The 15,222-nt window shown below is 41.9% G+C and overlaps 1 protein-coding gene across 20 annotated transcripts in view; it reads left to right on the top strand.

The window, feature by feature from the left end:
- The window catches only part of LOC147710068 (butyrophilin subfamily 1 member A1-like), a 538,135-nt gene that overhangs the window by 358,070 nt on the left and 164,843 nt on the right, over nucleotides 1-15,222 (top strand). The gene's annotated exons all lie outside the window — the stretch shown is intronic.

Below are 15,222 nucleotides of genomic sequence, written 5' to 3'. Positions count from 1 at the left end.
CTGTAATGCCCCAAACAAACGTAGGCAACTAAACTCTGGACGGGCCCCTCAGGAAGCACTACAGGGAATGGTTACTAATGATAAGTGAACTTTTGCACCTGCAGAGTGCTTTCAGTTTTGCAAAACTCGTTTTTCTGCAGAACAGCAACTGTAATGCCCCAAACAAACTTACTTGTGAAAGTTGATTTCTAATCCAAAAGTGATCCAAAGAAAGTCAAAAAGGCCTCAAATCCAAAAAAGTGCAGGCAAATGTCAACCTGAGGAGTTATTCTGATAAAAATCATCATTTTCAGAAGGTTTATGCTGTTGCTGGTGGATTTCTTGTGCAGAATTGCAAATTTTGTAATTTCGCGAGTGCGAGATTGTTGCTGCCCGCCTCATCTACATGTTCGCAATTGCGAACTCTTGCGATGGGTCGCCAAACTCCTGCGGATCCCGCAGCAAGATCCAAAATGGCGCAGCACTCGCAAAATATCAACTCGGCAAACGCTGAATGACGGTAAGTGAACGCCGCACGCCGCAATATTGTATCACCAAGCAAAAAAATCTGCTACGTGCGAATTTGCGGATTTTTGGTAAATTCGCGAGAGTTCGCGGATTGCGAATTTAACGAAAATCCGCAAAATCTGCGAGCGGAACGGATTTTACGCTCATGCTTAAAGCTGATAGCTTATCCTCACCTAAAAGTCTTGTAAATATTTTGGGGAAGGTTTTAGAACTTATGGAGGACTCTTGTTCCCCGTTACTCAGGAATATTGTATAGAATCATTAAGAAATCTAGTGGATATCAATGCTTTATGTAAACCAGATATAATTGCTTATAACTTTGATGGATCTAAAATCAACTTTATTGGTTTTAAGGAAGTTCTTATTACCATCAAAAGTAGTTCTGCTGTTATCAAACTATATGTTGCATGGAAAGGTATGAATGTTTTGGGATGGAGGGATCAAGAAAAGTTAGGAGTTACGTTGAGTGGAGTGGTGTGGCTCACTGGTTAGAGGCGGCAGACCCGGAAGCAGAGAACGGCCTGGGACCAGGGTTCAATTCCCGACGCGGCAGGGTCGTGAACCAGGGTCAGCGGACTCGGCATTTCTCGCCTCGGTGCCTACTCTAACCAGGGATCAAACTCGGCAACTCTGGGCATTAAGCTTGGCTCATCTGGCGTGGGCCTGAACAGTTTCTTCTATCCACGAGAACAGCAGTGCGAGTGACGAATCGAAAGAGGTGGATCCATTTCACCCATTGTCGCTGCGTTTCTCCTGATTTGGTGAAACCTGCTGTATTGTCTGATTACCGAGACATCTTGAACGCAGAAAAGAGTCCAGCCATCAGTGGAGTGGTGTGGCTCACTGGTTAGAGGCGGCAGACCCGTAACCAGAGAACGGCCCGGGATCAGGGTTCAATCCCCGATGTGGCAGGGTCGTGGACCAGGGTCAAATGGGCTCGATAATTCTTGCCTCGGTGCCTACTCTAACAAGGGAATAAACTCTACACTTGCCAGTGCTGGAAAACTTGTTGAATACACATTTTTCAACTATATAGTGTACATGACAAAGACGTGCACACCTGCTTTATGAATTGCAGTTTTATTATTTTATTTCTTTCAAAACGTAGTTTTTAGGTCTGCATCATTTTTTTGTTTTTATGCATGGGAATACAAAACATTTAATGTATGAATATATACAAACAACACAAAATATACAAGTGATTAGGTATGTACAAAAATGCAACAACTTCCATACAACTCATTCATGGCCTTCCATTCACACAAAACATACACACTGGTCCCAGTGACATGGAAAATCTTTAAATTCAACAAATGAAAATTCTGTTTTTCAGTCTACTTCAGATTGAATGTTAACTTTTTAAACAAAAAGAAAAATGAAGCAGTCATTTATCGTATTTGCCCTAGGGGTTTCCTTGGGGAGGACTCTAGAGCATGACCTGGGACCTGGTCGGTCGACGCGTTTCGAGCCCTGTAATTGTCAGGGTTCTCTTCAGGACCTCACATTAACTGAAAGGGAAAGGAACAACACTAATGAATTTATGTACTAAGGGTTCAACACCTTATCTGCAAACAGCCCAATCTCAGCCTACCTTTACTTTGGGACATGACTCCAATTAAAGTGTTCCGTGATGCAGAAAAGGATAGAAAGGAGGGAGGGCTGGAACAAGTTGAAAAAATAACGGTGAGTGTAACCCATTTAGACAATCACGTTCATCTAATTGAGGTGACATGTTATAATGTTCCTACCTGTTCTAGGAAGGTTGTAAATATCGGGATTAGTCTGCAAAAAAGGGCAGAGGGGGACCGTTAGTGCTTAATGTCTAACCAATGAGGTCATGACTGGGTCGGTAATTGTCATGGGTGTATCGCTTACCCGTGGCGGAGTGAAACTCCGTGTTAAATGAGAAAATCGGCTACTGCTCCTGCCGGATTTTGAGCTCGCGATGGCGTGGTGCCTCTAGATCGTGGTCTGGAAGAGACAGCAAGGGGAGCGTGAGGGATCCGTTTAATGGAACCGCGTTAGCATAAATTACACGAAGGACGCGGGGAACCAGAGATTCGCCCTTCTTACCATTTGATGCAATTCGCTTCGAAAAAATGCTGCGCTGATTCTTGCTCCTTCCTCATCGGTCCAGTAAGACTGAATGAGCCTTCTACCACTACTTCGCTGGGGGAGTGGCTAGTAAACTCGGAATTCTGGGAACTGTAGTCTTCTTGAAATTTCAAGAGTTTTTACGTATTGGGTCTGTAGATTTCAGACAGTTCGTTCAGGCCGTTCACTGCTGCATCATACTTCATTATGAGCAGCGCTTCTCTTTGATTTAATCTTAATTCAGTGTTGCCACCTCTGGGATCATTTTCAATCTTTGAAATCACAGTCCACTTTAACTTACTTTTATCATGTTTCATGGTGATCCAGTGATTGACCAATGGTGCATTTTCTACTTCCCTGCGTATCCTGGACTTATGTTGGGTGATACGTTGCCTGATTTCCTGCGTGGTTTTGCCTATATATAGCTTTGGGCAAGGGCATATTATAGCATACACCACGTTCTTGGTCTTGCAGTTTGTAAACGTATCATGTTTCCAAGAGATGTTATTAAAAGAAAATACTGACTCTTCAATCGTCTCTTCACAGCAGGTACATGATCCACATTTGTGGTGTCCGGTAATTGGTGGAAAGCCGAACAAACTCCTCAGTGTCGGGCCTTTCTCATTGGGTAGAGCAGCTCTCACAAGATGATTCGCCACACTTTTCTCTTTCTTGTGTGCAAACAAAGGTGGTGATTTTAGGTCCTCATGTAGACCCTTTATTAGGTGCCAATTTGATGTAATCAATTTCTTCAATTGATTTGAAGCCGGGCAAAACGTGGAAACGCAAACTATCCGTTTTTGTTCCTTTTTGGGCTTTTTCTGCAGGAGGGATTCGCGTGGCGTCCACCATGCTCTCTTAAGTGAGTTTTTTAATAGCTTGCTGGGATATCCTCGTTGGAGGAGTCTATCTTTAAGTTGGTTAGCATGTTCGAAGTAATCTTCCTTGCGTGAACAATTCCTGCGTAGCAGTGAACGGCCTGAACGAACTGTCTGAAATCTACAGACCCAATACGTAAAAACTCTTGAAATTTCAAGAAGACTACAGTTCCCAGAATTCCGAGTTTACTAGCCACTCCCCCAGCGAAGTAGTGGTAGAAGGCTCATTCAGTCTTACTGGACCGATGAGGAAGGAGCAAGAATCAGCGCAGCATTTTTTCGAAGCGAATTGCATCAAATGGTAAGAAGGGCGAATCTCTGGTTCCCCGCGTCCTTCGTGTAATATATGCTAACGCGGTTCCATTAAACGGATCCCTCACGCTCCCCTTGCTGTCTCTTCCAGACCACGATCTAGAGGCACCACGCCATCGCGAGCTCAAAATCCGGCAGGAGCAGTAGCCGATTTTCTCATTTAACACGGAGTTTCACTCCGCCACGGGTAAGCGATACACCCATGACAATTACCGACCCAGTCATGACCTCATTGGTTAGACATTAAGCACTAACGGTCCCCCTCTGCCCTTTTTTGCAGACTAATCCCGATATTTACAACCTTCCTAGAACAGGTAGGAACATTATAACATGTCACCTCAATTAGATGAACGTGATTGTCTAAATGGGTTACACTCACCGTTATTTTTTCCACTTGTTCCAGCCCTCCCTCCTTTCTATCCTTTTCTGCATCACGGAACACTTTAATTGGAGTCATGTCCCAAAGTAAAGGTAGGCTGATATTGGGCTGTTTGCAGATAAGGTGTTGAACCCTTAGTACATAAATTCATTAGTGTTGTTCCTTTCCCTTTCAGTTAATGTGAGGTCCTGAAGAGAACCCTGACAATTACAGGGCTCGAAACGCGTCGACCGACCAGGTCCCAGGTCATGCTCTAGAGTCCTCCCCAAGGAAACCCCTAGGGCAAATACGATAAATGACTGCTTCATTTTTCTTTTTGTTTAAAAAGTTAACATTCAATCTGAAGTAGACTGAAAAACAGAATTTTCATTTGTTGAATTTAAAGATTTTCCATGTCACTGGGACCAGTGTGTATGTTTTGTGTGAATGGAAGGCCATGAATGAGTTGTATGGAAGTTGTTGCATTTTTGTACATACCTAATCACTTGTATATTTTGTGTTGTTTGTATATATTCATACATTAAATGTTTTGTATTCCCATGCATAAAAACAAAAAAATGATGCAGACCTAAAAACTAGGTTTTGAAAGAAATAAAATAATAAAACTGCAATTCATAAAGCAGGTGTGCACGTCTTTGTCATGTACACTATATAGTTGAAAAATGTGTATTCAACAAGTTTTCCAGCACTGGCAAGTGTAGAGTTTATTGCGTTATATATTGGTTCAGCCTTGCTGTAGTTAGGAGCCAAGACCCCTTCGGTTCCCTATACTCTAACAAGGGAACACACTCTGCAACTCTGGGCATTAAGCTTACCTCATCTCTACAACGGCCCCCCACAGATGCAGGGGATGCCTGGTTTTACCTTGGAGATACCCAGAAGGGACCATCTCACAGGGAAAGCCAGGACGGGTTCCCCAGCGGTCTTCAGTGCCGGGACGCTTACGGGCAGCTGTGCGCTTTACAAGTCCCACACATTTACATTTACATTTACGTTGAATCCCAGATTAAAGGATCCTGTGTCAGTTCTTGCTGTATCTGATGGGGAGTCTATGTCCACTGAATTTTCCCAGTCTTTTCCAAAAGTCTTTTCTGATAAATTGGGAAAATTGAATGGTTTCAGTCACAGGATTAAGGTTAAACCTAATACTGACCCAGTTAAACAAAAGCTAAGAGGGGTTCCTATTAGTATTAGGAATGAGCTTAGAGATATGTTAGATACAATGGTGAAGGAAAACATAATTGAGGAGGTGGAGTCTTCAGAGTGGGTTTCGCCTATTGTTTTAGCAATTAAACTGGATAAAAGTATTAGGTTATGTGTGGACTTAAGATCACTTAATAAGAATTTAGTTACCGACTGTCACCCACTTCCCAACATTAATGAAATGCTGTGTATGTTAGATGGTGCATGTGTGTTTTCAACATTAGATCTTAGGTCTGCGTATCACCAGATCGAGCTTACTGAAGACTCAAAACAATTTACAGCCTTCATCACCCCTCATGGTTTATTTCAGTTCAGGAGAATGCCATTTGGTTTGGCTTCGGCCGCTTCGGTCTTTCAAAGAGCCATGTATCATATATTTAAAGATCTAGGATTATTTGTCAAGTGTTTTCAAGACGACATACTTGTTTTTTTCTAAGAATGACTCTGAGCATCACACTCACCTTAAAGAGGTGTGGTCCAGGTTAGAACAATATGGGTTATCGATTAAGGCTAGCAAATGTAAAAAATGTTGTAAATCGGTCGAGTATTTGGGACATACTCTTTCTGGAGAGGGGGTTGTACCAAAGAAAAATCTTGTGGATGCCATTGTGAAAGCGCCAGCTCCTGATAATAAGGAAAAGTTACTCTCATTTGCAGGTTTATGCTATGTTTACAGCAAATGTATTCAAAATGTTGCTAACAAAATGGAACCTCTTAGAGAGTTAACCAGAAATTCTGCCAAATTTATTTGGACAAACAAACAAGATCTTGCTTTTAAGCAGATTAAGGATGAGATTATTAATGCTCTCACTCTAAAATCGTTCTGCATTAATACAAAATGCATTATTACTGTGGATGCAAGTCTGTATGAGATTGGAGGAGTTCTGAGTCAGTGTTCGGGTAAAGATGAGTGGTGTGTTGCGTTTGCATCCAGGACCTTGTCCTCCACAGAGAGAAGGTATGCGGTAATTGAAAAAGAGCTGCTAGCTTGTATTTGGGCAGTGGAACATTTTAGAAACTATGTGTGGGGAAATAGATTCATGTTGAGGACGGATCACAAACCGTTGGTGGGTATTTTATCTCCTGGAGGTGGATGGAACTCTACAGCGCGGATAGCTCGGTTATCTTCACGTCTTCAAGAATATGATTTTGAGATTGTTTATGTACCTGGGAAAAGTAACGTCTTGGCTGATTTTCTCTCGAGATTACCCTGTAATGATGATAATGTTTCAAGTATTGAACAAGATGTTGATGTTGTTGCTTCTATTGGTGATTGTGTTTCTCAAGAGTTTTTAACTTTAAGTGAAGAAGAGTGGTTTGAAGAATTGAGTAAGGATGTTGTGTGCCAGCAGATTTTTGACTATGTAAGGGAAGGATGGCCGAATAATAAATGTATTTCTGAATATTTGGCTCCTTTTTGTCAAGTTTCTTCTGAGATTGACGAGTTTGGTGGTCTTTTGTTTAAAGCTGGTAAAATAATTCCTCCTTGTTCATTACAGAAGAAAATGTTGTTACTGTCTCACCAAGGTCACATAGGTATGTCTTCTATGAAACGCCTAGTTAGGGAAAACATTTGGTAGCCTGGCATTGATAAAATGGTGGACAGAATGGTGAGGGACTGTTCACACTGTATTAGTAGTGATAAGATGCTTCATCTATCCTCTGCTCCTCTTAAGCCTGTGAGTTGGCCTAATTTTCCTTGGCAGAAGGTAGCATTTGATATCTCAGGCCCTTTCAAACATTTGCCCTTAAATGCTCGTTATGCTTTGGTCATGGTTGATTACCACTCGAAGTGGCCCAAAGTGAAGTTTGTTGGAAATGCCTCATCACAAGTAATTATTGTATTCTTGAAGGAGATTTTTGCTACGGAGGGTTTCCCGGAAACATTTGTCACGGGCAATGGTACACAATTTATTTCTTCTGACATTGAAGGATTCCTTAAGAGTTGTAATGTTAAACATCATACAACATCCTTATATGAACCTAGGGAAAACGGACAGGTGGAACGTTTCAACGGAGTTCTTAAAGATTGTATTAACAGTGTGAATTCTTCTGGTGGTGATTGGTTGGAAGTCGTGAGGAAAAGGTTGTGGACATATCGCATCACGCCTCACTCAGTCACTGGTGTGAGTCCTTTCAGGCTTCTTAAGGGAAGAGAACCATCCTCTGATATTTGCCCCTGGTGGATTCTGCAGACTTAATTCCAAGGGACCAGGGGAGGCCTCCCAGAGGATTTTTTCCACTCCTTAAATCAAAAAGTGGGTAAAGAAATTAACATCTGTAGGGAACCACTTAAATTTGAGGGGAATATAATCCGGTCTTTTGAATCCATCTGCCGCCAGGCAGCAGATGATCTAAAATGCAAAAAGAAAAACAGGGAGAAAAAGGTAAAGGAGTGGTTTAATAATGAATGCTCCAAATCTCACCGAGAATTACATAAAGCTTTGAAAATGGTACCCCGAGATAGAACTGAGGTGGCCAGGCTTAGGAAACAGTATAACTTGGATATTCTAAGGAGAAAAAAAGAAATAAAAAGACAGGCTTGGGATGATTTGTACGAGAAGGCTACCCTGAAGGATAGCGCAAAATTCTGGACCATTGTTAATACCCCCTTGTTTAATGGGAAAGAAAATGCGCCACTTGAGGTAAATATTCCAGAGCAGGACTGGCTGGATCATTTCCAAAGGATCTATGGCAGTAATCTTAATCTAGGACCCATAGAACCAATACCGATTGACATACAAGACACTCTACCAAGTTTTACTATTAAAGAAGTACAGAAGGCAATTGAGGACACGGCAGCCCAGAAGGCCCCTGGCCCAGATGGCGTACCTGCCGATATGTTCAAAGCAAACTCGGCCATGTGGTCAGTTGTACTCACAAATGTCTTTAATGTAGTCAGTATAGATAAGACAAGACCCCCAACTACATGGTCACAATCCATCATTATCCCCATATTTAAGAAGGGCCAAAGGGGGGACCCAAGATGCTACAGGCCCATATCATTGCTAGATTCTTCATTTAAAATCCTAGGTAAGGTTATCCTAGAAAGAATCTCAGCTTGGGCCACTAATAAAGATATTTTGTGCGAGGCTCAGTATGGCTTTCGATCTGCCAGAGGCACAGAAGACCAATGCCTAAATCTACACCTCACACTGAGCAAATATATAGTAGCATCAAGGGGGATGATGTATCTGGCTTTCATGGACTTGTCCACAGCTTTTGACCTAGTTAATAGGTCAAAGCTGTGGACAATACTCCTTGATAAGGGACTGGACCGAGCACTTGTGAATTTTCTGGCGCAACTTCACAGTGATCTAAGGGCGACAATTCGTATGTCCCAGGAGGGAAACTGAACCGCATTTTTTAAATCTGGAAGGGGGGTGCGCCAAGGGTGCATCCTGGCCCCCATGCTCTTCTCTCTTTATATTAACCCACTGGGAGAGTCTCTGGAAGCGGCCTCTATTGATGTACCGCGCATGGGTGGTTCCATGATACCGGTCCTATCATATGCCGATGATACGGTATTGTTGTCAAGAACCCCTAATGGTTTACAACATCTACTAAATGCATTTGGGGCTTTTATGCAAGATCTGGATTTAGTAATAAATACAGAGAAATCACATGTCATGGCAGTGGGCAATCGCAAGAATAACATCAAAACCCTCTCTTGTAATGGCTCCGTGCTCTCTAAAGTCAAAGTTTTCACCTATCTAGGAGTGGTGTTTGATGAGAAAGGGACATGGGCACCACAAATCCAGAATAAAGCAGCGGCAGTAAAAAGATCGTCTGCCGCTATTCTGGGTTTCGCAAAACGACTTGGTGGCAAACCAGCCGAGGCCATCTTGTCTATCTATAGAGCCAAAACCCTGGCTATAGCCAGGTACGGGGCCTTGATATGGGGTTTTAAAAACATGTCCCGTATCCAAAGAGCGGAGAACATGTTTTTACGATCTCTTATGGGTCTTCCCCAATCTACTCTTTTTCAATCCATATGGAATTGGGGATGGGGTTTATTGAAGACATGTTGTCCTTGGCCCCACTCTTGTCATGGATTAAAACATGGCTTAACCCCAACTTAACTCTAAATCACAAGATCATTAGAGACTGTATGGGGCGGGACAGAGTGGCTGAGATCGAGTGGCTAACACATATCAAAACAACAGCAGGATATCTGGGCCGCCCTGATCTATATACTAAACCCGAAGGTCTAAAAAGAGAAGACATTAGCTGGGCCAAGTCCCACTTTACAAAGAAAAGGGAAGCAGAAAGAGAGTCATGTGAAATAATGAAGCCAACTGTAAGATCTCACTATATGACGATTACACCTTTAGCTATCCAACCATATCTGAGGATAGTAAATAAACCATATCACCGGTGGCTCCTTACGAAATTTCGTTTTAATCAAGCTCACTTTCTGCTGGGTGAATACGATAAGTGGTGTAGGCTACACGAGAATGCTCCCTGCAGTTGTGATGATTTCTCTGATCAGGATTTATTGCATTTTCTGTTTTTTTGTCCTTTTTTAAAAGTGCCAGGGAGAAGTTTATTAAGCCTATATTGAAGGACCAAGAGTTTATGCAAGTTAAACCGGCTTTATTGTTCCTGCAGCTTATGGAATTACCATTAGTAATGTACGGGGTAGCCAATTTCCTGACAATGTCTATTCAGTCCAGGCAAAAAAGACTTCGACCACCACTAGCCTGATTGTATGGGAATTGGCATTTTGACTGAAATTTCTCTAGGCTATTATCATCTGACTTAGTTCTCTGAATTCCTCAAAGTCTGCATACCTCGCCAGGTTATGGTTGAAAATTGATTGTAAATTGATTGTAAATAGAACTGTAAATAGAATTGTAAATAGATTTGTAGTAAATTTAATGTACAAACTATGTAAATCCTTTGAAAGATCGGAACAATCTACAGTGGTTTTAAAAATTATGTAGTTGTATATATTTTTGTATAGTTACCTTGATCACCATTGAAGATTTGTACATAACGAATTCCTGTTTTCAAAGAATGTTTATAATTTCTTTTTTTTGTTGTGATCAGAAATTAATGTATAGCATACTTTTATGATTTTAAAATAATCGTATAAAGTGTATTTGACTCTGACTCTTGTCCCTGGTGGATTAAAAAGTTAAACAAAAACAGTTCTGTTGTTGATCTCGAATGTATTGCCAAACGTGTTGAAGATAAGCAACAGAAAATGAAGATCTTGTTTGATTAAAAAATGAATGTCTTCCTGATTTTGTGGTGGGAGATTGGGTGAGGATTAAAAAACCTGGTTTTCTTGTCAAAGGGTTTTCAAAAATTTTTCCTTCCATCAAGGTTGTTAAGGTTTTTAAAAATAGTGTGGTCACTCAAGATGGAAGAGTTTGGAATGTTCGTAGAGTGACTAAGTGTAGTGATACTTGCAAGTTGCATACTTCTCAGATGTCCTGTTCTGATAATAAGCAGGGAAGATCAGTACACAATTTCAAAAAATGTCCTCAAAATTTGGTACAAAGTGATTTATTAATTGCCTCTAGAGTTAAAGATAGTGTTAGACCCAAAAGAATACCCAGTAGATATTTAAATTAATATCTTATTTGTTTAGAGATAAGATGTGTTACATTCTTTATTCATTTAGATTATGTTTTCTATGTCTATTCATGTTCTCTGGTTGCTGGTGCCTGGAATGTATGATGCGTGCCTGCATCTTACATGTTGGGTTCCAGTTCCATGAAAAACTGTTTTTACTGAAGATCTACATCGTAACAGACGTGCTGTGCTTCATCTGCATATCTTAAAATACATATATGGATTTATCATATATTCTGAGCATTCATCATTTTAATACCATGTCTACAGAAACAAAAAAGAAACAAATGCAAATTGTTTTTTTAATGTGTTGGGTTTGATGACCCTATTTGAAATCAAGAATGTAAAAGGGCAGCTATTTTGGGATTTCTGAGTCGGCCTGGGTTTAAAATTCGGCTCTGCTTGTTGAATGTGCACAATTTATTTTAAGTTTGTGCTCTTGAGCCAGGATTTTGCGAGCGCTTGCAAGCACCGGCGAGATTTCCTGCCCGCCCACTGCCACCAACGAGATTTGCTGGCCGCCTGCAAGCACTGGAGAGACTTGCCAATGGCCAGCAAGTGCTTGTAAGACTTGACTGTCGCTAACGCAGCTTCATACCACGCATGCGACATCCACACTGCACGCAATTACACACTAGAACGCCCGTTGTGTTGCTAAATTTCAAAAACGTCTCTGCAATGAATTACCTCCCAGACCATTAATTACCATAATTTTTCGAGCCAGGATCTAAAACAATATCCCTACTCTGGTACTATCATTGAACTCTTTTTACTTTGGTACCGTTATTTACGATCTCTACAAGTCCCCGTTTCCAAGTTTTTGAGAAATAGAGAAAGAACTAAAGAAAGAGAGAGAGAGAGAGAGAGAGAAAGAGAGAGAAAGAGAGAGAAAGAGAAAAAAAGATAAGGAGAGAGAAAAAAAGAGAAAGAAAGAAAGAGAAAGAAAGAAAGAAAGAAAGAGAAAGAAAGAGAGAGGAAGAGAGAGAGAAAGAAAGAGAAAGAAAGAAAGAAAGAAAGAAAGAAAGAAAGAAAGAAAGAGAAAGAAAGAAAGAAAAGGAAAGAGCGAAAGAAAGACAAAGAAAGACAAAGAAAGAGAAAGAAAGAGACAGAGAAAGAGAGACAAGGAAAGAGAGAGAAAGAGAAAGGGTTAAAACGGAGAGCTAACAGAGAAAATACCAGTGTCTAGGGGTGTGAGGCAGGGATGCGTTCTGGCGCCCACCCTTTTCTCACTATATGTGAATGGGGTGGTGGAATATCTCCAACAAGAACCAGCCGACGCTCCCTGTCTCGGAGGAGTGCGGATCCCCACCCTGCTTTTTGCGGATGGCACGCTCTTGATCTCCAAGACTCCGCAAGGCCTCCAGAAACTGCTAACCCGTTTCCAGGATTTCTGTGTTGCAAAGGGACTAGTAATCAACGTGGACAAAACTAAGTACCTAGTCCTAAATCCTCCAAGGAAACTGGGCAGCCCTCCTATTCTTAACTCTGTTGCCTTGGAGAAAGTATCCGAATTTGACTATCTCGGAATTTGGATTACGGATAGCATGATCTGGTCACCTCACATTGCTAAGATGGTCCTCAACCACAAGAGAGCAGGAGGAGCCCTCCTGAGGGAATTCCGGGCATCACCTAGGAGGTCGCTTACCCCAGTAATTGATATCTACAAGGCTAAGGTAGTAACATCAGCCTTGTATGGGGCCGAACTGTGGGGACATTGCTGTCTGGACGCCCTGGCAACAGCGGAGAGTAAGCTCCTAAAATCCATAATCACCATCCCTCTGAGCACCCCAACAGTACCGGTGCTGTTGGATACAGACTGCAAAAACATTAAAGATCAAGCCCAGCTTCGCCCTCTCCTTCTATGGACACGAATCTGGAGGGGTGAAGAGCTAAAATCGTATGCTGATGGGTTGGCGGAGATAATGAGCTTGGGCGGTTGGGCAAAAATAAGATGGCTGAGAGACACTAAAAAACTTCTGGAGAAAATCGGACTGGGGGACTGTTGGTCATCACGTTCAGCCCCACCAAAAGAGGTCGTGAAGAGACTGTACTGGAATTGGGTTGCGGAACAACTAGTTACAAACCCGGAACATTGCAAGTCCACGGCTGCCTTTTTATTAGTAAAAGACGTTGTGGTTTTTGAGCCCTATCTGGACCTAATTACTCTTCCATTTGACCGAGCACTGTATTTTAAATTTAGAGTGGGTTCGCTTCCACTTGGGGCCCTGGTATCAAAATGGAAATCAGGTGCTCACACGTCCCCTTATTGTGCATGTTGTCCCAATAGGATAGAGTCCATCACGCACATCCTATTCGAATGCCCGGACTACGTAAACCCCAGGAGCTTTTGGCTTAAACCCCTCTGCCGGAATATGGGTACACGTAGTTACCTAGTAGCCCTGCGTATCCTAATGACGGATACTTCTCCTCCTATTGTATGTGGCATAGCCAAATTTTTAAAACAGTTTTGGTTGATTCGATGCAAGAGACTGTCAGTAGCAGTTTAATTCTTTTTTAGCTAATTTATTCTGGGCACTTCATGTCCTTTTATCTTTTTAATATGCATTTAATATTGCCTTCTTAAATGAGGTTTTTGTAGATTTGTAAATGGCTGTATTGTGTGTACGCTTATAAGATATCTTGCATATCGAATAAAAGCTTATCAATCAAAGAAAGAGAGAGGGAGAGAAAGAGAAAGAAAAAGAGAAAGATAGAAAGAGAAAGAAAAAAGAGCGAGAAAGAGAAATAAAGACAGAGGCAGAGAGAGAAAGAAATATCAAGAAAGAAAAAGAAAGAAAGAGAAAGAAGGAGAGAAATAGAAAGAAAGAAGGAAAAAGAAAGAGAATTATTTATTTATTTATTTAATTATTATTTTTGTGTTTTATAGTGCACAAACTTGACCCGGGAGGGTACCAGAGCGCTTTACACGGTGTACAGTGGTGAACAAACAAAACATTTAAAGTGCAGAAATATACAAAATCAACAAAAAGGATAGCAAGGGGGAGGGGTGCTGAGTACATAGGGGAAAAAGGGATACAGGTGTATGGTTACAATCACAGTTAGAGTCAGTATAAACAAAGGTGCACATAGTCTCGGCATGGAGAATTGGTGATTTGGTAAGAAGCAATAGTCTTAGATTCATCTGGCACAATGTGGTGGTTGAGGGCAGGCCTTAGACGAGGGATTTACCCATGAGGAAGGTTTTGACCTCCTTTTTGAAACGTGCTAGAGAAGGGATTCTTCTGATGGTGGGAAAGAGTTCCAAATTCTTGGTGCTGCTGCGGTGAACGCCCTTTTGTAGGTTCTTTTTTTTCGGAAAGAAGGCAGGTTGGAGTAAGAGATTTCTAGCAGTCCGGGAGTTCCTGCTTCCTCCAGATACCACTAGTTTCTGTGACAGATAAGCGGGGGAGTTTGTGTATTGCGCCTGGTGTGTAATGCATTCCAGTTTCAACTGAATTCTGGCCCCTAGAGGTTGCCAGTTCAGCGCTTTTATGTGTGGGAAGATTTCCTGGTGCCTGTGAGTAGTCTGGCGGCCGCGTTGAAGCAGGGTATTAGAGGTGCTAGGGAGATCTTGGGTAATCCTATAAGGGTGGAACATCCATACTCCAGTTTAGAGATGACTAGTGCTTGAACTGCCATTTTTAAGTAAGGAGCATCAATGAAAGGTTTCAGCTTCCAACGGTAGCTCAGGTGGAACCTGGCTGCTTTAGCCATCGAGTTAATGTGGTCTCACATGTTCAGGTTACAGTCGAGGATTATGCCCAGGGATTTGGCAGAGTCCTCTATGGTCGGCGGGGAGTTCAGGGCTGTGATGGCCATGATCCACATCTGTTATATTATGTGATGTTATAGAAAGCTTGTATCACGCACTAATACTCTAGAGTGTCCTGGAGCGGAAGTGAACTGGGGAGCAGCAGATGGAAACCAGTTAAGAGAGCTGACTGAATAGGTGTGTCTTTAATCATTATTTAAAAAGTTAAAAATCTTGAGTAAGCTGAAGATCCACAGGAAGCGAATTCCAAGCCACTGCTGTTTTAACAGAAAAAGACTGGCCTCCCAAGCGAGCTCTGCCGAAACATGGCATTACCATCCGGCGTAAGAGGCAGACCGCAGAGATCGATTGGGAACATACAGAGCGAAGCGCCTCCTGAGGTACAAAGGCTTTGAATTGTACACGCTGGGCCACAAGCAGCCAGTGCAGATCTCCTAGAGATGTTAAAAAGGAGTCTAGCTACGGCATTCTGTATGGATTGCAGTTTTTTCAGC

This window comes from Lissotriton vulgaris, chromosome 5 (genome assembly GCF_964263255.1).
Source record: "Lissotriton vulgaris chromosome 5, aLisVul1.2, whole genome shotgun sequence".
Taxonomy (NCBI): Eukaryota; Metazoa; Chordata; class Amphibia; order Caudata; family Salamandridae; genus Lissotriton; species Lissotriton vulgaris.
Note: the sequence above shows the minus strand (reverse complement) of the source record. Positions and strands in the feature narration are given on the sequence as shown.